This window comes from Macaca fascicularis, chromosome 16, assembly GCF_037993035.2.
Source record: "Macaca fascicularis isolate 582-1 chromosome 16, T2T-MFA8v1.1".
Lineage (NCBI taxonomy): Eukaryota > Metazoa > Chordata > Mammalia > Primates > Cercopithecidae > Macaca > Macaca fascicularis.
Window position 1 is genome coordinate 26298207 of NC_088390.1, and position 24605 is coordinate 26322811.

Here is a 24605-nt window from a genome sequence, read left to right on the forward strand (position 1 = left end):
TGAGATGAATTAACAGAACACTAAGCAGTTTCTCAGAAAGCTTCTTTCCAGATTTCATCGGAGGATATTTCCTTTTTCACCATAGCCCTCTATGGGCTTCCAACTATCACTTTAACAATTCCACAAGAACTGTCTTAGCAAAAGGCTTCTTGAGGGGAAAGCTGTAACTCTGTGAGATGATTTCACAGAACACAAAGAAGTTTCTCAGAAAGCTTCTTTCTCTTTGTTATCGGAGGATATTTCCTTTGGCCCTCTAGTCATCAAAGGGAAAGGAAATATCTGTTCTCAGATTCCACAGATATAAGGCTAGCAAACAGATCCACGAAATACAGATGTAACTCTGTGAGATGAATAAACAGAACACTAAGCAGTTTCTCAGAAAGCTTCTTTCCAGATTTCATCGGAGGATATTTCCTTTTTCACCATAGCCCTCTATGGGCTTCCAAATATCACTTTGCCAAATGCACAAGAACTGTCTTAGAGAAAGGCTTCTTGAGGGGAAAGCTGTAACTGTGTGAGATGATTTCACAGAATACAAAGAAGTTTCTCAGAAAGGTTCTTTCTCTTTGTTATCGGAGGATATTTCCTTTGGCCCTGTAGTCGTCAAAGGGATCCGAAATATCTGTTGTCAGATTCCACAGAAATAAGGCTAGTAAAGAGATCCACGAAATACAGATGTAACTCTGTGAGATGAATTAACAGAACACTAAGCAGTTTCTCAGAAAGCTTCTTTCCAGATTTCATCGGAGGATATTTCCTTTTTCACCATACCCCTCTATGGGCTTCCAAATATCACTTTGCCAATTCCACAAGAACTGTCTTAGCGAAAGGCTTCTTGAGGGGAAAGCTGTAACTCTGTGAGATGACTTCACAGAACACAGAGAGGTTTCTCAGAAAGCTTCTTTCTCTGTGTTATCGGAGGATATTTTCTTTGGCCCTATAGTCTTCAAAGGGATCCGAAATATCTGTTGTCAGATTCCACAGAAATAAGGCTAGCAAAGAGATCCACGAAATACAGATGTAACTCTGTGAGATGAATTAACAGGACACTAAGCAGTTTCTCAGAAAGCTTCTTTCCAGATTTCATCGGAGGATATTTCGTTTTTCACCATTGCCCTCTATGGGCTTCCAAATATCACTTAGGCAATTCCACAAGAACTGTCTTAGCGAAAGGCTTCTTGAGGGGAAAGCTGTAACTCTGTGAGATGATTTCCAGAACACAAGAAGTTTCTCAGAAAGCTTCTTTCTCTTTGTTATCGGAGGATATATTCTTTGGCCCTATAGTCTTCAAAGGGAAAGGAAATATCTGTTCTCAGATTCCACAGAAATAAGGCTAGCAAAGAGATCCACGAAATAAATATATAACACTTTGAGATGAATTAACAGAACACTAAGCAGTTTCTCAGAAAGCTTCTTTCCAGATTTCATCGGAGGATATTTCCTTTTTCACCATAGCCCTCTATGTTCTTCCAAATATCACTTTGCCAATTCCACAAGAACTGTCTTAGCAAAAGGCTTCTTGAGGGGAAAGCTGTAACTCTGTGAGATGATTTCACAGAACACAAAGAAGTTTCTCAGAAAGCTTCTTTCTCTTTGTTATCGGAGGATATTTCCTTTAGCCCTGTAGTCGTCAAAGGGATCCGAAATATCTGTTGTCAGATTCCACAGAAATAAGGCTATCAAAGAGATCCACGACATACAGATGTAACTCTGTGAGATGAATTAACAGAACACTAAGCAGTTTCTCCGAAAGCTTCTTTCCAGATTTCATCGGAGGATATTTCCTTTTTCCCCATAGCCCTCTATGGGCTTCCAAATATCACTTTGCCATTTCCACAAGAACTGTCTTAGCAAAAGGCTTCTTGAGGGGAAAGCTGTAACTCTGTGAGATGATTTCACAGAACACAAAGAAGTTTCTCAGAAAGCTTCTTTCTCTTTGTTATCGGAGGATATTTCCTTTGGCCATATAGTCTTCAAAGGGATCCGAAATATCTGTTCTCAGATTAAACAGAAATAAGGCTAGTAAAGAGATCCAGGAAATGCAGATGTAACTCTGTGAGATGAATTAACCGAACACTAAGCAGTTTCTCAGAAAGCTTCTTTCCAGATTTCATCGGAGGATATTTCCTTTTTCACCATAGCCCTCTATGGGCTTCCAAATATCACTTTGCCAATTCCACAAGAACTGTCTTAACGAAAGGCTTCTTGAGAGGAAAGCTGTAACTCTGTGAGTTGATTTCAGAGAACACAAAGAAGTTTCTCAGAAAGCTTCTTTCTCTTTGTTATCGGAGGATATTTCCTTTGGCGCCATAGTCTTCAAAGGGATCCGAAATATCTGTTGTCAGATTCCACAGAAATAAGGCTAGGAAAGAGATCCACGAAATACAGATGTAACTCTGTGAAATGAATTAACAGAACACTAAGCAGTTTCTCAGAAAGCTTCTTTCCAGATTTCATCGGAGGATATATCCTTTTTCACCATAGCCCTCTATGGGCTTCCAAATATCACTTTGCCAATTCCACAAGAACTGTCTTAGCGAAAGCCTTCTGGAGGGCAAAGCCGTAACTCCGTGAGATGATTTCACAGAACACAAAGAAGTTTCTCAGAAAGCTTCTTTCTCTTTGTTATCGGAGGATATTTCCATTGGCCCTATAGTCTTCAAAGGGATCAGAAATATCTGTTCTCAGATTCCACAGAAATAAGGCTAGCAAAGAGATCCACGAAATACAGATGTAACTCTGTGAGATGAATTAACAGAAAACTATGCAGTTTCTCAGAAAGCTTCTTTCCAGATTTCATCGGAGGATATTTCCTTTTTCACCGCAGCCCTCCATGGGCTTCCAAATATCACTTTGACAATTCCACAAGAACTGTCTTATCGAAAGGCTTCTTGAGGGAAAAGCTGTAACTCTGTGAGATGATTTCACGGAACACAAAGAAGTTTCTCAGAAAGCTTCTTTCTCTTTGTTATCGGAGGATATTTCCTTTGGCCCTATAGTCTTCAAAGGGAAAGAATATATTTGTTCTCAGATTCCACAGAAATAAGGCTAGCAAAGAGATCCACGAAATGCAGATGTAACTCTGTGAGATGAATTAACAGAACACTAAGCAGTTTCTCAGAATGCTTCTTTCCAGATTTTATCAGAGGATATTTTCGTTTTCACCATAGCCCTCAATGGGCTTCCAAATATCACTTTGCCAATTCCACAAGAACTGTCTTAGCGTAAGGCTTCTTGAGGGGAAAGCTGTAACTCTGTGAGATGATTTCACAGAACACAGAGAAGTTTCTCAGAAAGCTTCTTTCTGTTTTTTATCGGAGTATATTTCCTTTGGCCCTGTAGTCGTCAAAGGGATCCGAAATATCTGTTGTCAGATTCCACAGAAATAAGGCTAGCAAAGAGATCCACGAAATACAGATGTAACTCTGTGAGATGAATTAACAGAACACTAAGCTGTTTCTCAGAAAGCTTCTTTCCATATTTCATCGGAGGATATTTCCTTTTTCCCCATAGCCCTCTATGGGCTTCCAAATATCACTTTGCCAATTCCACAAGAACTGTCTAAGCGAAAGGCTTCTTGAGGGGAAAGCTGTAACACTGTGAGATGATTTCACAGAACACAAAGAAGTTTCTCAGAAAGCTTCTTTGTCTTTGTTATCGGAGGATGTTTCCTTTGGCCCTATAGTCTTCAATAGGATCCGAAATATCTGTTGTCAGATTCCACAGAAATAAGGCTAGCAAAGACATCCACGAAATACAGATGTAACTCTGGGAGACGAATTAACAGAACACTAAGCAGTTTCTCAGAAAGCTTCTTTCCAGATTTCATCGGAGGATATTTCCTTTTTCACTATAGCCCTCAATGGGCTTCCAAATATCACTTTGCCAATTCCACAAGAACTGTCTTAGCGAAAGGCTTCCTGAAGGGAAAGCTGTAACTCTGTGAGATGATTTCACAGAACACAAGGAAGTTTCTCAGAAAGCTTCTTTCTCTTTGTTATCGGAGGATATTTCCTTTGGCCCTGTAGTCGTCAAAGGGATCTGAAATATCTGTTGTCAGATTCCACAGAAATAAGGCTAGCAAAGAGATCCACGAAATAGAGATGTAACTCTGTGAGATGAATTAACAGAACACTATGTAGTTTCTCAGAAAGCTTCTTTCCAGATTTCATCGGAGGATATTTCCGCTTTCACCATAGCCCTCAATGGGCTTCCAAATATCACTTTGCCAATTCCACAAGAAGTGTCTTAGCGAAAGGCTTCTTGAGGGGAAAGGTGTAACTCTGTGAGATGATTTCACAGAACACAAAGAAGATTCTCAGAAAGCTTCTTTCTGTTTTTTATCGGAGTATATTTCCTTTGGCCCTGTAGTCGTCAAAGGGTTCCGAAATATCTGTTGTCAGATTCCACAGAAATAAGGCTAGCAAAGAGATCCACGAAAAACAGATGTAACTCTGTGAGATGAATTAACAGAACACTAAGCAGTTTCTCAGAAAGCTTCTTTCCAGATTTCATCGGAGGATATTTCCTTTTTCACCGTAGCCGTCTATGGGCTTCCAAATATCACTATGACAATTCCACAAGAACTGTCTAGGCGAAAGGCTTCTTGAGGGGAAAGCTGTAACTCTGTGAGATGATTTCACAGAACACAAAGAAGTTTCTCAGAAAGCTTCTTTCTCTTTGTTATCGGAGGATATTTCCTTTGGCCCTATAATCTTCAAAGGGATCCGAAATATCTGTTCTGAGATTCCACAGAAATAAGGCTAGCAAAGAGATCCACGAAATATAGATGTAACTCTGTGAGATGAATTAACAGAACACTAAGCAGTTTCTCAGAAAGCTTCTTTCCAGATTTCATCGGAGGATATTTCCTTTTTCACCATACCCCTTATAGGCTTCCTAATATCACTTTGCCAATTCCACAAGAACTGTCTTAGCGAAAGGCTTCTTGCGGGGAAAGCTGTAACTCTGTGAGATGATTTCACAGAACACAAAGAAGTTTCTCAGAAAGCTTCTTTCTCTTTGTTATCGGAGGATATTTCCTTTGGCCATATAGTCTTCAAAGGGAAAGGAAATATCTGTTCACAGATTCCACAGAAATAAGGCTAGTAAAGAGATCCAGGAAATGCAGATGTAACTCTGTGAGATGAATTAACAGAACACTAAGCAGTTTCTCAGAAAGCTTCTTTCCAGATTTCATCCGAGGATATTTCCTTTTTCACCATAGCCCTCTATGGGCTTCCAAATATCACTTTGCCAATTTCACAAGAACTGTCTTAGCGAAAGGCTTCTTGAGAGGAAAGCTGTAACTCTGTGAGTTGATTTCACACAACACAAAGAAGTTTCTCAGAAAGCTTCTTTCTCTTTGTTATCGGAGGATATTTCATTTGGCGCCATAGTCTTCAAAGTGATCCGAAATATCTGTTGTCAGATTCCACAGAAATAAGGCTAGGAAAGAGATCCACGAAATACAGATGTAACTCTGTGAAATGAATTAACAGAACACTGAGCAGTTTCTCAGAAAGCTTCTTTCCAGATTTCATCGGAGGATATTTCCTTTTTCACCATAGCCCTCTATGGGCTTCCAAATATCACTTTGCCAATTCCACAAGAACTGTCTTAGCGAAAGGCTTCTGGAGGGCAAAGCTGTAACTCCGTGAGATGATTTCACAGAACACAAAGAAGTTTCTCAGAAAGCTTCTTTCTCTTTGTTATCGGAGGATATTTCCATTGGCCCTATAGTCTTCAAAGGGATCAGAAATATCTGTTCTCAGATTCCACAGAAATAAGGCTAGCAAAGAGATCCACGAAATACAGATGTAACTCTGTGAGATGAATTAACAGAAAACTATGCAGTTTCTCAGAAAGCTTCTTTCCAGATTTCATCGGAGGATATTTCCTTTTTCACCGCAGCCCTCTATGGGCTTCCAAATATCACTTTGACAATTCCACAAGAACTGTCTTATCGAAAGGCTTCTTGAGGGGAAAGCTGTAACTCTGTGAGATGATTTCACGGAACACAAAGAAGTTTCTCAGAAAGCTTCTTTCTCTTTGTTATCGGAGGATATTTCCTTTGGCCCTATAGTCTTCAAAGGGAAAGAATATATTTGTTCTCAGATTCCACAGAAATAAGGCTAGCAAAGAGATCCACGAAATGCAGATGTAACTCTGTGAGATGAATTAACAGAACACTAAGCAGTTTCTCAGAATGCTTCTTTCCAGATTTTATCGGAGGATATTTTCGTTTTCACCAAAGCCCTCAATGGGCTTCCAAATATCACTTTGCCAATTCCACAAGAACTGTCTTAGCGTAAGGCTTCTTGAGCGGAAAGCTGTAACTCTGTGAGAAGATTTCACAGAACACAGAGAAGTTTCTCAGAAAGCTTCTTTCTGTTTTTTATCGGAGTATATTTCCTTTGGCCCTGTAGTCGTCAAAGGGATCCGAAATATCTGTTGTCAGATTCCACAGAAATAAGGCTAGCAAAGAGATCCACGAAATACAGATGTAACTCTGTGAGATGAATTAACAGAACACTAAGCTGTTTCTCAGAAAGCTTCTTTCCATATTTCATCGGAGGATATTTCCTTTTTCCCCATAGCCCTCTATGGGCTTCCAAATATCACTTTGCCAATTCCACAAGAACTGTCTAAGCGAAAGTCTTCTTGAGGGGAAAGCTGTAACACTGTGAGATGATTTCACAGAACACAAAGAAGTTTCTCAGAAAGCTTCTTTGTCTTTGTTATCGGAGGATGTTTCCTTTGGCCCTATAGTCTTCAATAGGATCCGAAATATCTGTTGTCAGATTCCACATAAATAAGGCTAGCAAAGACATCCACGAAATACAGATGTAACTCTGGGAGACGAATTAACAGAACACTAAGCAGTTTCTCAGAAAGCTTCTTTCCAGATTTCATCGGAGGATATTTCCTTTTTCACCATACCCCTCTATGGGCTTCCAAATATCACTTTGCCAATTCCACAAGAACTGTCTTAGCGAAAGGCTTCTTGAGGGGAAAGCTGTAACTCTGTGAGATGATTTCACAGAACACAGAGAAGTTTCTCAGAAAGCTTCTTTCTCTGTGTTATCGGAGGATATTTTCTTTGGCCCTATAGTCTTCAAAGGGATCCGAAATATCTGTTGTCAGATTCCACAGAAATAAGGCTAGCAAAGAGATCCACGAAATACAGATGTAACTCTGTGAGATGAATTAACAGGACACTAAGCAGTTTCTCAGAAAGCTTCTTTCCAGATTTCATCGGAGGATATTTCGTTTTTCACCATTGCCCTCTATGGGCTTCCAAATATCACTTAGGCAATTCCACAAGAACTGTCTTAGCGAAAGGCTTCTTGAGGGGAAAGCTGTAACTCTGTGAGATGATTTCCAGAACACAAGAAGTTTCTCAGAAATCTTCTTTCTCTTTGTTATCGGAGGATATATTCTTTGGCCCTATAGTCTTCAAAGGGAAAGGAAATATCTGTTCTCAGATTCCACAGAAATAAGGCTAGCAAAGAGATCCACGAAATAAATATATAACACTTTGAGATGAATTAACAGAACACTAAGCAGTTTCTCAGAAAGCTTCTTTCCAGATTTCATCGGAGGATATTTCCTTTTTCACCATAGCCCTCTATGTTCTTCCAAATATCACTTTGCCAATTCCACAAGAACTGTCTTAGCAAAAGGCTTCTTGAGGGGAAAGCTGTAACTCTGTGAGATGATTTCACAGAACACAAAGAAGTTTCTCAGAAAGCTTCTTTCTCTTTGTTATCGGAGGATATTTCCTTTGGCCCTGTAGTCGTCAAAGGGATCCGAAATATCTGTTGTCAGATTCCACAGAAATAAGGCTAGCAAAGAGATCCACGACATACAGATGTAACTCTGTGAGATGAATTAACAGAACACTAAGCAGTTTCTCCGAAAGCTTCTTTCCAGATTTCATCGGAGGATATTTCCTTTTTCACCATAGCCCTCTATGGGCTTCCAAATATCACTTTGCCATTTCCACAAGAACTGTCTTAGCGAAAGGCTTCTTGAGGGGAAAGCTGTAACTCTGTGAGATGATTTCACAGAACACAAAGAAGTTCCTCAGAAAGCTTCTTTCTCTTTGTTATCGGAGGATATTTCCTTTGGCCATATAGTCTTCAAAGGAAAAGGAAATATCTGTTCTCAGATTAAACAGAAATAAGGCTAGTAAAGAGATCCAGGAAATGCAGATGTAACTCTGTGAGATGAATTAACAGAACACTAAGCAGTTTCTCAGAAAGCTTCTTTCCAGATTTCATCGGAGGATATTTCCTTTTTCACCATAGCCCTCTATGGGCTTCCAAATATCACTTTGCCAATTCCACAAGAACTGTCTTAACGAAAGGCTTCTTGAGAGGAAAGCTGTAACTCTGTGAGTTGATTTCAGAGAACACAAAGAAGTTTCTCAGAAAGCTTCTTTCTCTTTGTTATCGGAGGATATTTCCTTTGGCGCCATAGTCTTCAAAGGGATCCGAAATATCTGTTGTCAGATTCCACAGAAATAAGGCTAGGAAAGAGATCCACGAAATACAGATGTAACTCTGTGAAATGAATTAACAGAACACTAAGCAGTTTCTCAGAAAGCTTCTTTCCAGATTTCATCGGAGGATATTTCCTTTTTCACCATAGCCCTCTATGGGCTTCCAAATATCACTTTGCCAATTCCACAAGAACTGTCTTAGCGAAAGGCATCTGGAGGGCAAAGCTGTAACTCCGTTAGATGATTTCACAGAACACAAAGAAGTTTCTCAGAAAGCTTCTTTCTCTTTGTTATCGGAGGATATTTCCATTGGCCCTATAGTCTTCAAAGGGATCAGAAATATCTGTTCTCAGATTCCACAGAAATAAGGCTAGCAAAGAGATCCACGAAATACAGATGTAACTCTGTGAGATGAATTAACAGAAAACTATGCAGTTTCTCAGAAAGCTTCTTTCCAGATTTCATCGGAGGATATTTCCTTTTTCACCGCAGCCCTCCATGGGCTTCCAAATATCACTTTGACAATTCCACAAGAACTGTCTTATCGAAAGGCTTCTTGAGGGGAAAGCTGTAACTCTGTGAGATGATTTCACGGAACACAAAGAAGTTTCTCAGAAAGCTTCTTTCTCTTTGTTATCGGAGGATATTTCCTTTGGCCCTATAGTCTTCAAAGGGAAAGAATATATTTGTTCTCAGATTCCACAGAAATAAGGCTAGCAAAGAGATCCACGAAATGCAGATGTAACTCTGTGAGATGAATTAACAGAACACTAAGCAGTTTCTCAGAATGCTTCTTTCCAGATTTTATCGGAGGATATTTTCGTTTTCACCATAGCCCTCAATGGGCTTCCAAATATCACTTTGCCAATTCCACAAGAACTGTCTTAGCGTAAGGCTTCTTGAGGGGAAAGCTGTAACTCTGTGAGATGATTTCACAGAACACAGAGAAGTTTCTCAGAAAGCTTCTTTCTGTTTTTTATCGGAGTATATTTCCTTTGGCCCTGTAGTCGTCAAAGGGATCCGAAATATCTGTTGTCAGATTCCACAGAAATAAGGCTAGCAAAGAGATCCACGAAATACAGATGTAACTCTGTGAGATGAATTAACAGAACACTAAGCTGTTTCTCAGAAAGCTTCTTTCCATATTTCATCGGAGGATATTTCCTTTTTCCCCATAGCCCTCTATGGGCTTCCAAATATCACTTTGCCAATTCCACAAGAACTGTCTAAGCGAAAGGCTTCTTGAGGGGAAAGCTGTAACACTGTGAGATGATTTCACAGAACACAAAGAAGTTTCTCAGAAAGCTTCTTTGTCTTTGTTATCGGAGGATGTTTCCTTTGGCCCTATAGACTTCAATAGGATCCGAAATATCTGTTGTCAGATTCCACAGAAATAAGGCTAGCAAAGACATCCACGAAATACAGATGTAACTCTGGGAGACGAATTAACAGAACACTAAGCAGTTTCTCAGAAAGCTTCTTTCCAGATTTCATCGGAGGATATTTCCTTTTTCACTATAGCCCTCAATGGGCTTCCAAATATCACTTTGCCAATTCCACAAGAACTGTCTTAGCGAAAGGCTTCCTGAAGGGAAAGCTGTAACTCTGTGAGATGATTTCACAGAACACAAGGAAGTTTCTCAGAAAGCTTCTTTCTCTTTGTTATCGGAGGATATTTCCTTTGGCCCTGTAGTCGTCAAAGGGATCTGAAATATCTGTTGTCAGATTCCACAGAAATAAGGCTAGCAAAGAGATCCACGAAATAGAGATGTAACTCTGTGAGAAGAATTAACAGAACACTATGCAGTTTCTCAGAAAGCTTCTTTCCAGATTTCATCGGAGGATATTTCGTTTTTCACCATAGCCCTCAATGGGCTTCCAAATATCACTTTGCCAATTCCACAAGAACTGTCTTAGCGAAAGGCTTCTTGAGGGAAAAGGTGTAACTCTGTGAGATGATTTCACAGAACACAAAGAAGATTCTCAGAAAGCTTCTTTCTGTTTTTTATCGGAGTATATTTCCTTTGGCCCTGTAGTCGTCAAAGGGTTCCGAAATATCTGTTGTCAGATTCCACAGAAATAAGGCTAGCAAAGAGATCCACGAAAAACAGATGTAACTCTGTGAGATGAATTAACAGAACACTAAGCAGTTTCTCAGAAAGCTTCTTTCCAGATTTCATCGGAGGATATTTCCTTTTTCACCATAGCCGTCTATGGGCTTCCAAATATCACTATGACAATTCCACAAGAACTGTCTAGGCGAAAGGCTTCTTGAGGGGAAAGCTGTAACTCTGTGAGATGATTTCACAGAACACAAAGAAGTTTCTCAGAAAGCTTCTTTCTCTTTGTTATCGGAGGATATTTCCTTTGGCCCTATAATCTTCAAAGGGATCCGAAATATCTGTTCTGAGATTCCACAGAAATAAGGCTAGCAAAGAGATCCACGAAATATAGATGTAACTCTGTGAGATGAATTAACAGAACACTAAGCAGTTTCTCAGAAAGCTTCTTTCCAGATTTCATCGGAGGATATTTCCTTTTTCACCATACCCCTTATAGGCTTCCTAATATCACTTTGCCAATTCCACAAGAACTGTCTTAGCGAAAGGCTTCTTGCGGGGAAAGCTGTAACTCTGTGAGATGATTTCACAGAACACAAAGAAGTTTCTCAGAAAGCTTCTTTCTCTTTGTTATCGGAGGATATTTCCTTTGGCCATATAGTCTTCAAAGGGAAAGGAAATATCTGTTCACAGATTCCACAGAAATAAGGCTAGTAAAGAGATCCAGGAAATGCAGATGTAACTCTGTGAGATGAATTAACAGAACACTAAGCAGTTTCTCAGAAAGCTTCTTTCCAGATTTCATCCGAGGATATTTCCTTTTTCACCATAGCCCTCTATGGGCTTCCAAATATCACTTTGCCAATTCCACAAGAACTGTCTTAGCGAAAGGCTTCTTGAGAGGAAAGCTGTAACTCTGTGAGTTGATTTCAGAGAACACAAAGAAGTTTCTCAGAAAGCTTCTTTCCCTTTGTTATCGGAGGATATTTCATTTGGCGCCATAGTCTTCAAAGTGATCCGAAATATCTGTTGTCAGATTCCACAGAAATAAGGCTAGGAAAGAGATCCACGAAATACAGATGTAACTCTGTGAAATGAATTAACAGAACACTGAGCAGTTTCTCAGAAAGCTTCTTTCCAGATTTCATCGGAGGATATTTCCTTTTTCACCATAGCCCTCTATGGGCTTCCAAATATCACTTTGCCAATTCCACAAGAACTGTCTTAGCGAAAGGCTTCTGGAGGGCAAAGCTGTAACTCCGTGAGATGATTTCACAGAACACAAAGAAGTTTCTCAGAAAGCTTCTTTCTCTTTGTTATCGGAGGATATTTCCATTGGCCCTATAGTCTTCAAAGGGATCAGAAATATCTGTTCTCAGATTCCACAGAAATAAGGCTAGCAAAGAGATCCACGAAATACAGATGTAACTCTGTGAGATGAATTAACAGAAAACTATGCAGTTTCTCAGAAATCTTCTTTCCAGATTTCATCGGAGGATATTTCCTTTTTCACCGCAGCCCTCCATGGGCTTCCAAATATCACTTTGACAATTCCACAAGAACTGTCTTATCGAAAGGCTTCTTGAGGGGAAAGCTGTAACTCTGTGAGATGATTTAACGGAACACAAAGAAGTTTCTCAGAAAGCTTCTTTCTCTTTGTTATCGGAGGATATTTCCTTTGGCCCTATAGTCTTCAAAGGGAAAGAATATATTTGTTCTCAGATTCCACAGAAATAAGGCTAGCAGAGAGATCCACGAAATGCAGATGTAACTCTGTGAGATGAATTAACAGAACACTAAGCAGTTTCTCAGAATGCTTCTTTCCAGATTTTATCGGAGGATATTTTCGTTTTCACCATAGCCCTCAATGGGCTTCCAAATATCACTTTGCCAATTCCACAAGAACTGTCTTAGCGTAAGGCTTCTTGAGGGGAAAGCTGTAACTCTGTGAGATGATTTCACAGAACACAGAGAAGTTTCTCAGAAAGCTTCTTTCTGTTTTTTATCGGAGTATATTTCCTTTGGCCCTGTAGTCGTCAAAGGGATCCGAAATATCTGTTGTCAGATTCCACAGAAATAAGGCTAGCAAAGAGATCCACGAAATACAGATGTAACTCTGTGAGATGAATTAACAGAACACTAAGCTGTTTCTCAGAAAGCTTCTTTCCATATTTCATCGGAGGATATTTCCTTTTTCCCCATAGCCCTCTATGGGCTTCCAAATATCACTTTGCCAATTCCACAAGAACTGTCTAAGCGAAAGGCTTCTTGAGGGGAAAGCTGTAACACTGTGAGATGATTTCACAGAACACAAAGAAGTTTCTCAGAAAGCTTCTTTGTCTTTGTTATCGGAGGATGTTTCCTTTGGCCCTATAGACTTCAATAGGATCCGAAATATCTGTTGTCAGATTCCACAGAAATAAGGCTAGCAAAGACATCCACGAAATACAGATGTAACTCTGGGAGACGAATTAACAGAACACTAAGCAGTTTCTCAGAAAGCTTCTTTCCAGATTTCATCGGAGGATATTTCCTTTTTCACTATAGCCCTCAATGGGCTTCCAAATATCACTTTGCCAATTCCACAAGAACTGTCTTAGCGAAAGGCTTCCTGAAGGGAAAGCTGTAACTCTGTGAGATGATTTCACAGAACACAAGGAAGTTTCTCAGAAAGCTTCTTTCTCTTTGTTATCGGAGGATATTTCCTTTGGCCCTGTAGTCGTCAAAGGGATCTGAAATATCTGTTGTCAGATTCCACAGAAATAAGGCTAGCAAAGAGATCCACGAAATAGAGATGTAACTCTGTGAGAAGAATTAACAGAACACTATGCAGTTTCTCAGAAAGCTTCTTTCCAGATTTCATCGGAGGATATTTCCGCTTTCACCATAGCCCTCAATGGGCTTCCAAATATCACTTTGCCAATTCCACAAGAACTGTCTTAGCGAAAGGCTTCTTGAGGGGAAAGGTGTAACTCTGTGAGATGATTTCACAGAACACAAAGAAGATTCTCAGAAACCTTCTTTCTGTTTTTTATCGGAGTATATTTCCTTTGGCCCTGTAGTCGTCAAAGGGTTCCGAAATATCTGTTGTCAGATTCCACAGAAATAAGGCTAGCAAAGAGATCCACGAAAAACAGATGTAACTCTGTGAGATGAATTAACAGAACACTAAGCAGTTTCTCAGAAAGCTTCTTTCCAGATTTCATCGGAGGATATTTCCTTTTTCACCATAGCCGTCTATGGGCTTCCAAATATCACTATGACAATTCCACAAGAACTGTCTAGGCGAAAGGCTTCTTGAGGGGAAAGCTGTAACTCTGTGAGATGATTTCACAGAACACAAAGAAGTTTCTCAGAAAGCTTCTTTCTCTTTGTTATCGGAGGATATTTCCTTTGGCCCTATAATCTTCAAAGGGATCCGAAATATCTGTTCTGAGATTCCACAGAAATAAGGCTAGCAAAGAGATCCACGAAATATAGATGTAACTCTGTGAGATGAATTAACAGAACACTAAGCAGTTTCTCAGAAAGCTTCTTTCCAGATTTCATCGGAGGATATTTCCTTTTTCACCATACCCCTTATAGGCTTCCTAATATCACTTTGCCAATTCCACAAGAACTGTCTTAGCGAAAGGCTTCTTGCGGGGAAAGCTGTAACTCTGTGAGATGATTTCACAGAACACAAAGAAGTTTCTCAGAAAGCTTCTTTCTCTTTGTTATCGGAGGATATTTCCTTTGGCCATATAGTCTTCAAAGGGAAAGGAAATATCTGTTCACAGATTCCACAGAAATAAGGCTAGTAAAGAGATCCAGGAAATGCAGATGTAACTCTGTGAGATGAATTAACAGAACACTAAGCAGTTTCTCAGAAAGCTTCTTTCCAGATTTCATCCGAGGATATTTCCTTTTTCACCATAGCCCTCTATGGGCTTCCAAATATCACTTTGCCAATTCCACAAGAACTGTCTTAGCGAAAGGCTTCTTGAGAGGAAAGCTGTAACTCTGTGAGTTGATTTCAGAGAACACAAAGAAGTTTCTCAGAAAGCTTCTTTCTCTTTGTTATCGGAGGATATTTCATTTGGCGCCATAGTCTTCAAAGTGATCCGAAATATCTGTTGTCAGATTCCACAGAAATAAGGCTAGGAAAGAGATCCACGAAATACAGATGTAACTCTGTGAAATGAATTAACAGAACACTGAGCAGTTTCTCAGAAAGCTTCTTTCCAGATTTCATCGGAGGATATTTCCTTTTTCACCATAGCCCTCTATGGGCTTCCAAATATCACTTTGCCAATTCCACAAGAACTGTCTTAGCGAAAGGCTTCTGGAGGGCAAAGCTGTAACTCCGTGAGATGATTTCACAGAACACAAAGAAGTTTCTCAGAAAGCTTCTTTCTCTTTGTTATCGGAGGATATTTCCATTGGCCCTATAGTCTTCAAAGGGATCAGAAATATCTGTTCTCAGATTCCACAGAAATAAGGCTAGCAAAGAGATCCACGAAATACAGATGTAACTCTGTGAGATGAATTAACAGAAAACTATGCAGTTTCTCAGAAAGCTTCTTTCCAGATTTCATCGGAGGATATTTCCTTTTTCACCGCAGCCCTCTATGGGCTTCCAAATATCACTTTGACAATTCCACAAGAACTGTCTTATTGAAAGGCTTCTTGAGGGGAAAGCTGTAACTCTGTGAGATGATTTCACGGAACACAAAGAAGTTTCTCAGAAAGCTTCTTTCTCTTTGTTATCGGAGGATATTTCCTTTGGCCCTATAGTCTTCAAAGGGAAAGAATATATTTGTTCTCAGATTCCACAGAAATAAGGCTAGCAAAGAGATCGACGAAATGCAGATGTAACTCTGTGAGATGAATTAACAGAACACTAAGCAGTTTCTCAGAATGCTTCTTTCCAGATTTTATCGGAGGATATTTTCGTTTTCACCAAAGCCCTCAATGGGCTTCCAAATATCACTTTGCCAATTCCACAAGAACTGTCTTAGCGTAAGGCTTCTTGAGCGGAAAGCTGTAACTCTGTGAGACGATTTCACAGAACACAGAGAAGTTTCTCAGAAAGCTTCTTTCTGTTTTTTATCGGAGTATATTTCCTTTGGCCCTGTAGTCGTCAAAGGGATCCGAAATATCTGTTGTCAGATTCCACAGAAATAAGGCTAGCAAAGAGATCCACGAAATACAGATGTAACTCTGTGAGATGAATTAACAGAACACTAAGCTGTTTCTCAGAAAGCTTCTTTCCATATTTCATCGGAGGATATTTCCTTTTTCCCCATAGCCCTCTATGGGCTTCCAAATATCACTTTGCCAATTCCGCAAGAACTGTCTAAGCGAAAGGCTTCTTGAGGGGAAAGCTGTAACACTGTGAGATGATTTCACAGAACACAAAGAAGTTTCTCAGAAAGCTTCTTTGTCTTTGTTATCGGAGGATGTTTCCTTTGGCCCTATAGTCTTCAATAGGATCCGAAATATCTGTTGTCAGATTCCACAGAAATAAGGCTAGCAAAGACATCCACGAAATACAGATGTAACTCTGGGAGACGAATTAACAGAACACTAAGCAGTTTCTCAGAAAGCTTCTTTCCAGATTTCATCGGAGGATATTGCCTTTTTCACTATAGCCCTCAAAGGGCTTCCAAATATCACTTTGCCAATTCCACAAGAACTGTCTTAGCGAAAGGCTTCCTGAAGGGAAAGCTGTAACTCTGTGAGATGATTTCACAGAACACAAAGAAGTTTCTCAGAAAGCTTCTTTCTCTTTGTTTTCGGAGGATATTTCCTTTGGCCCTGTAGTCGTCAAAGGGATCTGAAATATCTGTTGTCAGATTCCACAGAAATAAGGCTAGCAAAGAGATCCACGAAATAGAGATGTAACTCTGTGAGATGAATTAACAGAACACTAAGCAGTTTCTCAGAAAGCTTCTTTCCAGATTTCATCGGAGGATATTTCCGCTTTCACCATAGCCCTCAATGGGCTTCCAAATATCACTTTGCCAATTCCACAAGAACTGTCTTAGCGTAAGGCTTCTTGAGGGGAAAGCTGTAACTCTGTGAGATGATTTCACAGAACACAGAGAAGTTTCTCAGAAAGCTTCTTTCTGTTTTTTATCGGAGTATATTTCCTTTGGCCCTGTAGTCGTCAAAGGGATCCGAAATATCTGTTGTCAGATTCCACAGAAATAAGGCTAGCAAAGAGATCCACGAAATACAGATGTAACTCTGTGAGATGAATTAACAGAACACTAAGCTGTTTCTCAGAAAGCTTCTTTCCATATTTCATCGGAGGATATTTCCTTTTTCCCCATAGCCCTCTATGGGCTTCCAAATATCACTTTGCCAATTCCACAAGAACTGTCTAAGCGAAAGGCTTCTTGAGGGGAAAGCTGTAACACTGTGAGATGATTTCACAGAACACAAAGAAGTTTCTCAGAAAGCTTCTTTGTCTTTGTTATCGGAGGATGTTTCCTTTGGCCCTATAGACTTCAATAGGATCCGAAATATCTGTTGTCAGATTCCACAGAAATAAGGCTAGCAAAGACATCCACGAAATACAGATGTAACTCTGGGAGACGAATTAACAGAACACTAAGCAGTTTCTCAGAAAGCTTCTTTCCAGATTTCATCGGAGGATATTTCCTTTTTCACTATAGCCCTCAATGGGCTTCCAAATATCACTTTGCCAATTCCACAAGAACTGTCTTAGCGAAAGGCTTCCTGAAGGGAAAGCTGTAACTCTGTGAGATGATTTCACAGAACACAAGGAAGTTTCTCAGAAAGCTTCTTTCTCTTTGTTATCGGAGGATATTTCCTTTGGCCCTGTAGTCGTCAAAGGGATCTGAAATATCTGTTGTCAGATTCCACAGAAATAAGGCTAGCAAAGAGATCCACGAAATAGAGATGTAACTCTGTGAGAAGAATTAACAGAACACTATGCAGTTTCTCAGAAAGCTTCTTTCCAGATTTCATCGGAGGATATTTCCGCTTTCACCATAGCCCTCAATGGGCTTCCAAATATCACTTTGCCAATTCCACAAGAACTGTCTTAGCGAAAGGCTTCTTGAGGGGAAAGGTGTAACTCTGTGAGATGATTTCACAGAACACAAAGAAGATTCTCAGAAAGCTTCTTTCTGTTTTTTATCGGAGTATATTTCCTTTGGCCCTGTAGTCGTCAAAGGGTTCCGAAATATCTGTTGTCAGATTCCACAGAAATAAGGCTAGCAAAGAGATCCACGAAAAACAGATGTAACTCTGTGAGATGAATTAACAGAACACTAAGCAGTTTCTCAGAAAGCTTCTTTCCAGATTTCATCGGAGGATATTTCCTTTTTCACCATAGCCGTCTATGGGCTTCCAAATATCACTATGACAATTCCACAAGAACTGTCTAGGCGAAAGGCTTCTTGAGGGGAAAGCTGTAACTCTGTGAGATGATTTCACAGAACACAAAGAAGTTTCTCAGAAAGCTTCTTTCTCTTTGTTATCGGAGGATATTTCCTTTGGCCCTATAATCTTCAAAGGGATCCGAAATATCTGTTCTGAGATTCCACAGAAATAAGGCTAGCAAAGAGATCCACGAAATATAGATGTAACTCTGTGAGATGAATTAACAGAACACTAAGCAGTTTCTCAGAAAGCTTCTTTCCAGATTTCATCGGAGGATATTTCCTTTTTCACCATACCCCTTATAGGCTTCCTAATATCACTTTGCCAATTCCACAAGAACTGTCTTAGCGAAAGGCTTCTTGCGGGGAAAGCTGTAACTCTGTGAGATGATTTCACAGAACACAAAGAAGTTTCTCAGAAAGCTTCTTTCTCTTTGTTATCGGAGGATATTTCCTTTGGCCATATAGTCTTCAAAGGGAAAGGAAATATCTGTTCACAGATTCCACAGAAATAAGGCTAGTAAAGAGATCCAGGAAATGCAGATGTAACTCTGTGAGATGAATTAACAGAACACTAAGCAGTTTCTCAGAAAGCTTCTTTCCAGATTTCATCCGAGGATATTTCCTTTTTCACCATAGCCCTCTATGGGCTTCCAAATATCACTTTGCCAATTCCACAAGAACTGTCTTAGCGAAAGGCTTCTTGAGAGGAAAGCTGTAACTCTGTGAGTTGATTTCAGAGAACACAAAGAAGTTTCTCAGAAAGCTTCTTTCTCTTTGTTATCGGAGGATATTTCATTTGGCGCCATAGTCTTCAAAGTGATCCGAAATATCTGTTGTCAGATTCCACAGAAATAAGGCTAGGAAAGAGATCCACGAAATACAGATGTAACTCTGTGAAATGAATTAACAGAACACTGAGCAGTTTCTCAGAAAGCTTCTTTCCAGATTTCATCGGAGGATATTTCCTTTTTCACCATAGCCCTCTATGGGCTTCCAAATATCACTTTGCCAATTCCACAAGAACTGTCTTAGCGAAAGGCTTCTGGAGGGCAAAGCTGTAACTCCGTGAGATGATTTCACAGAACACAAAGAAGTTTCTCAGAAAGCTTCTTTCTCTTTGTTATCGGAGGATATTTCCATTGGCCCTATAGTCTTCAAAGGGATCAGAAATATCTGTTCTCAGATTCCACAGAAATAAGGCTAGCAAAGAGATCCACGAAATACAGATGTAACTCTGTGAGATGAATTAACAGAAAACTATGCAGTTTCTCAGAAAGCTTCTTTCCAGATTTCATCGGAGGATATTTCCTTTTTCACCGCAGCCCTCTATGGGCTTCCAAATATCACTTTGACAATTCCACAAGAACTGTCTTATCGAAAGGCTTCTTGAGGGGAAAGCTGTAACTCTGTGAGATGATTTCACGGAACACAAAGAAGTTTCTCAGAAAGCTTCTTTCTCTTTGTTATCGGAGGATATTTCCTTTGGCCCTATAGTCTTCAAAGGGAAAGAATATATTTGTTCTCAGATTCCACAGAAATAAGGCTAGCAAAGAGATCCACGAAATGCAGATGTAACTCTGTGAGATGAATTAACAGAACACTAAGCAGTTTCTCAGAATGCTTCTTTCCAGATTTTATCGGAGGATATTGCCTTTTTCACTATAGCCCTCAATGGGCTTCCAAATATCACTTTGCCAATTCCACAAGAACTGTCTTAGCGAAAGGCTTCCTGAAGGGAAAGCTGTAACTCTGTGAGATGATTTCACAGAACACAAAGAAGTTTCTCAGAAAGCTTCTTTCTCTTTGTTTTCGGAGGATATTTCCTTTGGCCCTGTAGTCGTCAAAGGGATCTGAAATATCTGTTGTCAGATTCCACAGAAATAAGGCTAGCAAAGAGATCCACGAAATAGAGATGTAACTCTGTGAGATGAATTAACAGAACACTAAGCAGTTTCTCAGAAAGCTTCTTTCCAGATTTCATCGGAGGATATTTCCGCTTTCACCATAGCCCTCAATGGGCTTCCAAATATCACTTTGCCAATTCCACAAGAACTGTCTTAGCGAAAGGCTTCTTGAGGGGAAAGGTGTAACTCTGTGAGATGATTTCACAGAACACAAAGAAGATTCTCAGAAAGCTTCTTTCTGTTTTTTATCGGAGTATATTTCCTTTGGCCCTGTAGTCGTCAAAGGAATCAGAAATATCTGTTGTCAGATTCCACAGAAATAAGGCTACCAAAGAGATACACGAAATACAGATTAACTGTGTGAGATGAATTAACAGAACACTAAGCTGTTTCTCAGAAAGCTTCTTTCCATATTTCATCGGAGGATATTTCCTTTTTCCCCATAGCCCTCTATGGGCTTCCAAATATCACTTTGCCAATTCCACAAGAACTGTCTTAGCGAAAGGCTTCTTGAGGGGATAGCTGTAACTCTGTGAGATGATTTCACAGAACACAAAGAAGTTTCTCAGAAAGGTTCTTTCTCTTTGTTATCGGAGGATACTTCCTTTGGCCCTATAGTCTTCAAAGGGAAAGGAAATATCTCTTCTCAGATACCTCAGAAATAAGGCTAGCAAAGAAATCCACGAAATGCAGATGTAACTCTGTGAGATGAATTAACAGAACACTAAGCAGTTTCTCAGAATGCTTCTTTCCAGATTTTATCGGAGGATATTTTCGTTTTCACCATACCCCTCAATGGGCTTCCAAATATCACTTTGCCAATTCCACAAGAACTGTCTTAGCGAAAGGCTTCTTGACGGGAAAGCTGTAACTCTGTGAGATGATTTCACAGAACACAAAGAAGTTTCTCAGAAAGCTTCTTTCTGTTTTTTATCGGAGTATATTTCCTTTGGCCCTGTAGTCGTCAAAGGGATCCGAAATATCTGTTGTCAGATTCCACAGAAATAAGGCTAGCAAAGAGATCCACGAAATACAGATGTAACTCTGTGAGATGAATTAACAGAACACTAAGCAGTTTCTCAGAAAGCTTCTTTCCATATTTCATCGGAGGATATTTCCTTTTTCCCCATAGCCCTCTATGGGCTTCCAAATATCACTTTGCCAATTCCACAAGAACTGTCTAAGCGAAAGGCTTCTTGAGGGGAAAGCTGTAACACTGTGAGATGATTTCACAGAACACAAAGAAGTTTCTCAGAAAGCTTCTTTGTCTTTGTTATCGGAGGATGTTTCCTTTGGCCCTATAGTCTTCAATAGGATCCGAAATATCTGTTGTCAGATTCCACAGAAATAAAGCTAGCAAAGAGATCCACGAAATACAGATGTAACTCTGTGAGATGAATTAACAGAACACTAAGCAGTTTCGCAGAAAGCTTCTTTCCAGATTTCTTCGGAGTATATTTCGTTTTTCACCGTAGCCCTCTAAGGGCTTCCCAATATCACTTTGCCAATTCCACAAGAACTGTCTTAGCGAAAGGCTTCTTGAGGGCAAAGCACTAACTCTGTGAGATGATTTCACAGAACACAAAGAAGTTTCTCAGAAAGCTTCTTTCTCTTTGTTATTGGAGGATATTTCCTTTGGCCCTATAGTCTACAAAGGGATCCGAAATATCTGTTCTCAGATTCCACAGAAATAAGGCTAGCAAAGAGATCCACGAAATACAGATGTAACTCTGTGAGATGAATTAACATAACACTAAGCAGTTTCTCAGAAAGCTTCTTTCCAGATTTCATCGGAGGATATTTCCTTTTTCACCATAGCCCTCTATGGGCTTCCAAATATCACTTTGCCAATTCCACAAGAACTGTCTTAGCGAAAGGCTTCTTGAGGGGAAAGCTGTAACTCTGTGAGATGATTTCAAAGAACACAAAGAAGTTTCTCAGAAAGGTTCTTTCTCTTTGTTATTGGAGGATACTTCCTTTGGCCCTATAGTCTTCAAAGGGAAAGGAAATATCTCTTCTCAGATTCCACAGAAATAAGGCTAGCAAAGAGATCCACGAAATACAGATGTAACTCTGTGAGATGAATTAACAGAACAGTAAGCAGCTTCTCAGAATGCTTCTTTCCAGATTTCATCGGAGGATATTTCCGTTTTCACCATAGCCCTCAAAGGCCTTCCAAATATCACTTTGCCAATTCCACAAGTACTGTCTTAGCGAAAGGCTTCTTGAGGGGAAAGTTGTAACTCTCAGAGATGATTTCAAAGAACACAAAGAAGTTTCTCAGAAAGCTTCTTTCTCTTTTTTATCGGAGGATATTTCCTTTGGCCCTATAGTCTTCAAGGGAAAGGAAATATCTCTTCTCAGATTCCACAGAAATAAGGCTAGCAAAGAGATCCACGAAATACAGATGTAACTCTGTGAGTTGAATTAACAGAACACTAAGCAGTTTCTCAGAATGCTTCTTTCCAGATTTTATCGGAGGATATTTCCGTTTTCACCATAGCGCTCAATGGGCTTCCAAATATCACTTTGCCAATTCCACAAGAACTGTCTTAGCGAAAGGCTTCTTGAGGGGAAAGCTGTAACTCTGTGAGATGATTTCACAGAACACAGAGAAGTTTCTCAGAAAGGTTCTTTCTCTTTGTTATCGGAGGATACTTCCTTTGGCCCTAAAGTCTTCAAAGGGAAAGGAAATATCTCATCTCAGATTCCACAGAAATAAGGCTAGCAAAGAGATCCACGAAATGCAGATGTAACTCTGTGAGATGAATTAACAGAACACTAAGCAGTTTCTCAGAATGCTTCTTTCCAGATTTTATCGGAGGATATTTTCGTTTTCACCATAGCCCTCAATGGGCTTCCAAATATCACTTTGCCAATTGCACAAGAACTGTCTTAGCGAAAGGCTTCTTGACGAGAAAGCTGTAACTCTGTGAGATGATTTCACAGAACACAAAGAAGTTTCTCAGAAAGCTTCTTTCTGTTTTTTATCGGAGTATATTTCCTTTGGCCCTGTAGTCGTCAAAGGGATCCGAAATATCGGTTGTCAGATTCCACAGAAATAAGGCTAGCAAAGAGATCCACGAAATACAGATGTAACTCTGTGAGATGAATTAACAGAACACTAAGCAGTTTCTCAGAAAGCTTCTTTCCATATTTCATCGGAGGATATTTCCTTTTTCCCCATAGCCCTCTATGGGCTTCCAAATATCACTTTGCCAATTCCACAAGAACTGTCTAAGCGAAAGGCTTCTTGAGGGGAAAGCTGTAACACTGTGAGATGATTTCACAGAACACAAAGAAGTTTCTCAGAAAGCTTCTTTGTCTTTGTTATCGGAGGATGTTTCCTTTGGCCCTATAGTCTTCAATAGGATCCGAAATATCTGTTGTCAGATTCCACAGAAATAAGGCTAGCAAAGACATCCACGAAATACAGATGTAACTCTGGGAGACGAATTAACAGAACACTAAGCAGTTTCTCAGAAAGCTTCTTTCCAGATTTCATCGGAGGATATTTCCTTTTTCACCATAGCCCTCAATGGGCTTCCGAATATCACTTTGCCAATTCCTAAAGAACTGTCTTAGCGAAAGGCTTCTTGAGGGGAAAGCTGTAACTCTGTGAGATGATTTCACAGAACACAAAGAAGTTTCTCAGAAAGCTTCTTTCTCTTTGTTATTGGAGGATATTTCCTTTGGCCCTGTAGTCGTCAAAGGGATCTGAAATATCTGTTGTCAGATTCCACAGAAATAAGGCTAGCAAAGAGATCCACGAAATAGAGATGTAACTCTGTGAGATGAATTAACAGAACACTAAGCAGTTTCTCAGAAAGCTTCTTTCCAGATTTCATAGGAGGATATTTCCGCTTTCACCATAGCCCTCAATGGGCTTCCAAATATCACTTTGCCAATTCCACAAGAACTGTCTTAGCGAAAGGCTTCTTGAGGGGAAAGGTGTAACTCTGTGAGATGATTTCACAGAACACAAAGAAGTTTCTCAGAAAGCTTCTTTCTGTTTTTTATCGGAGTATATTTCCATTGGCCCTGTAGTCGTCAAAGGGATCCGAAATATCTGTTGTCAGTTTCCACAGAAACAAGGCTAGCAAAGAGATCCACGAAATACAGATGTAACTCTGTGAGATGAATTAACAGAACACTAAGCAGTTTCTCAGAAAGTTTCTTTCCAGATTTCATTGGAGGATATTTCCTTTTTCACCATAGCCCTCTATGGGCTTCCAAATATCACTTGGCCAATTCCACAAGAACTGTCTTAGCGAAAGGCTTCTTGAGGGGAAAGCTGTAACTCTGTGAGATGATTTCACAGAACACAAAGAAGTTTCTCAGAAAGGTTCTTTCTCTTTGTTATTGGAGGATACTTCCTTTGGCCCTATAGTCTTCAAAGGGAAAGGAAATATATCTTCTCAGATTCCACAGAAATAAGGCTAGCAAAGAGATCCACGAAATACAGATGTAACTCTGTGAGATGAATTAACAGAACAGTAAGCAGCTTCTCAGAATGCTTCTTTCCAGATTTCATTGGAGGATATTTCCGTTTTCACCATAGCCCTCAAAGGCCTTCCAAATATCACTTTGCCAATTCCACAAGTACTGTCTTAGCGAAAGGCTTCTTGAGGGGAAAGTTGTAACTCTCAGAGATGATTTCAAAGAACACAAAGAAGTTTCTCAGAAAGCTTCTTTCTCTTTGTTATCGGAGGATATTTCCTTTGGCCCTATAGTCTTC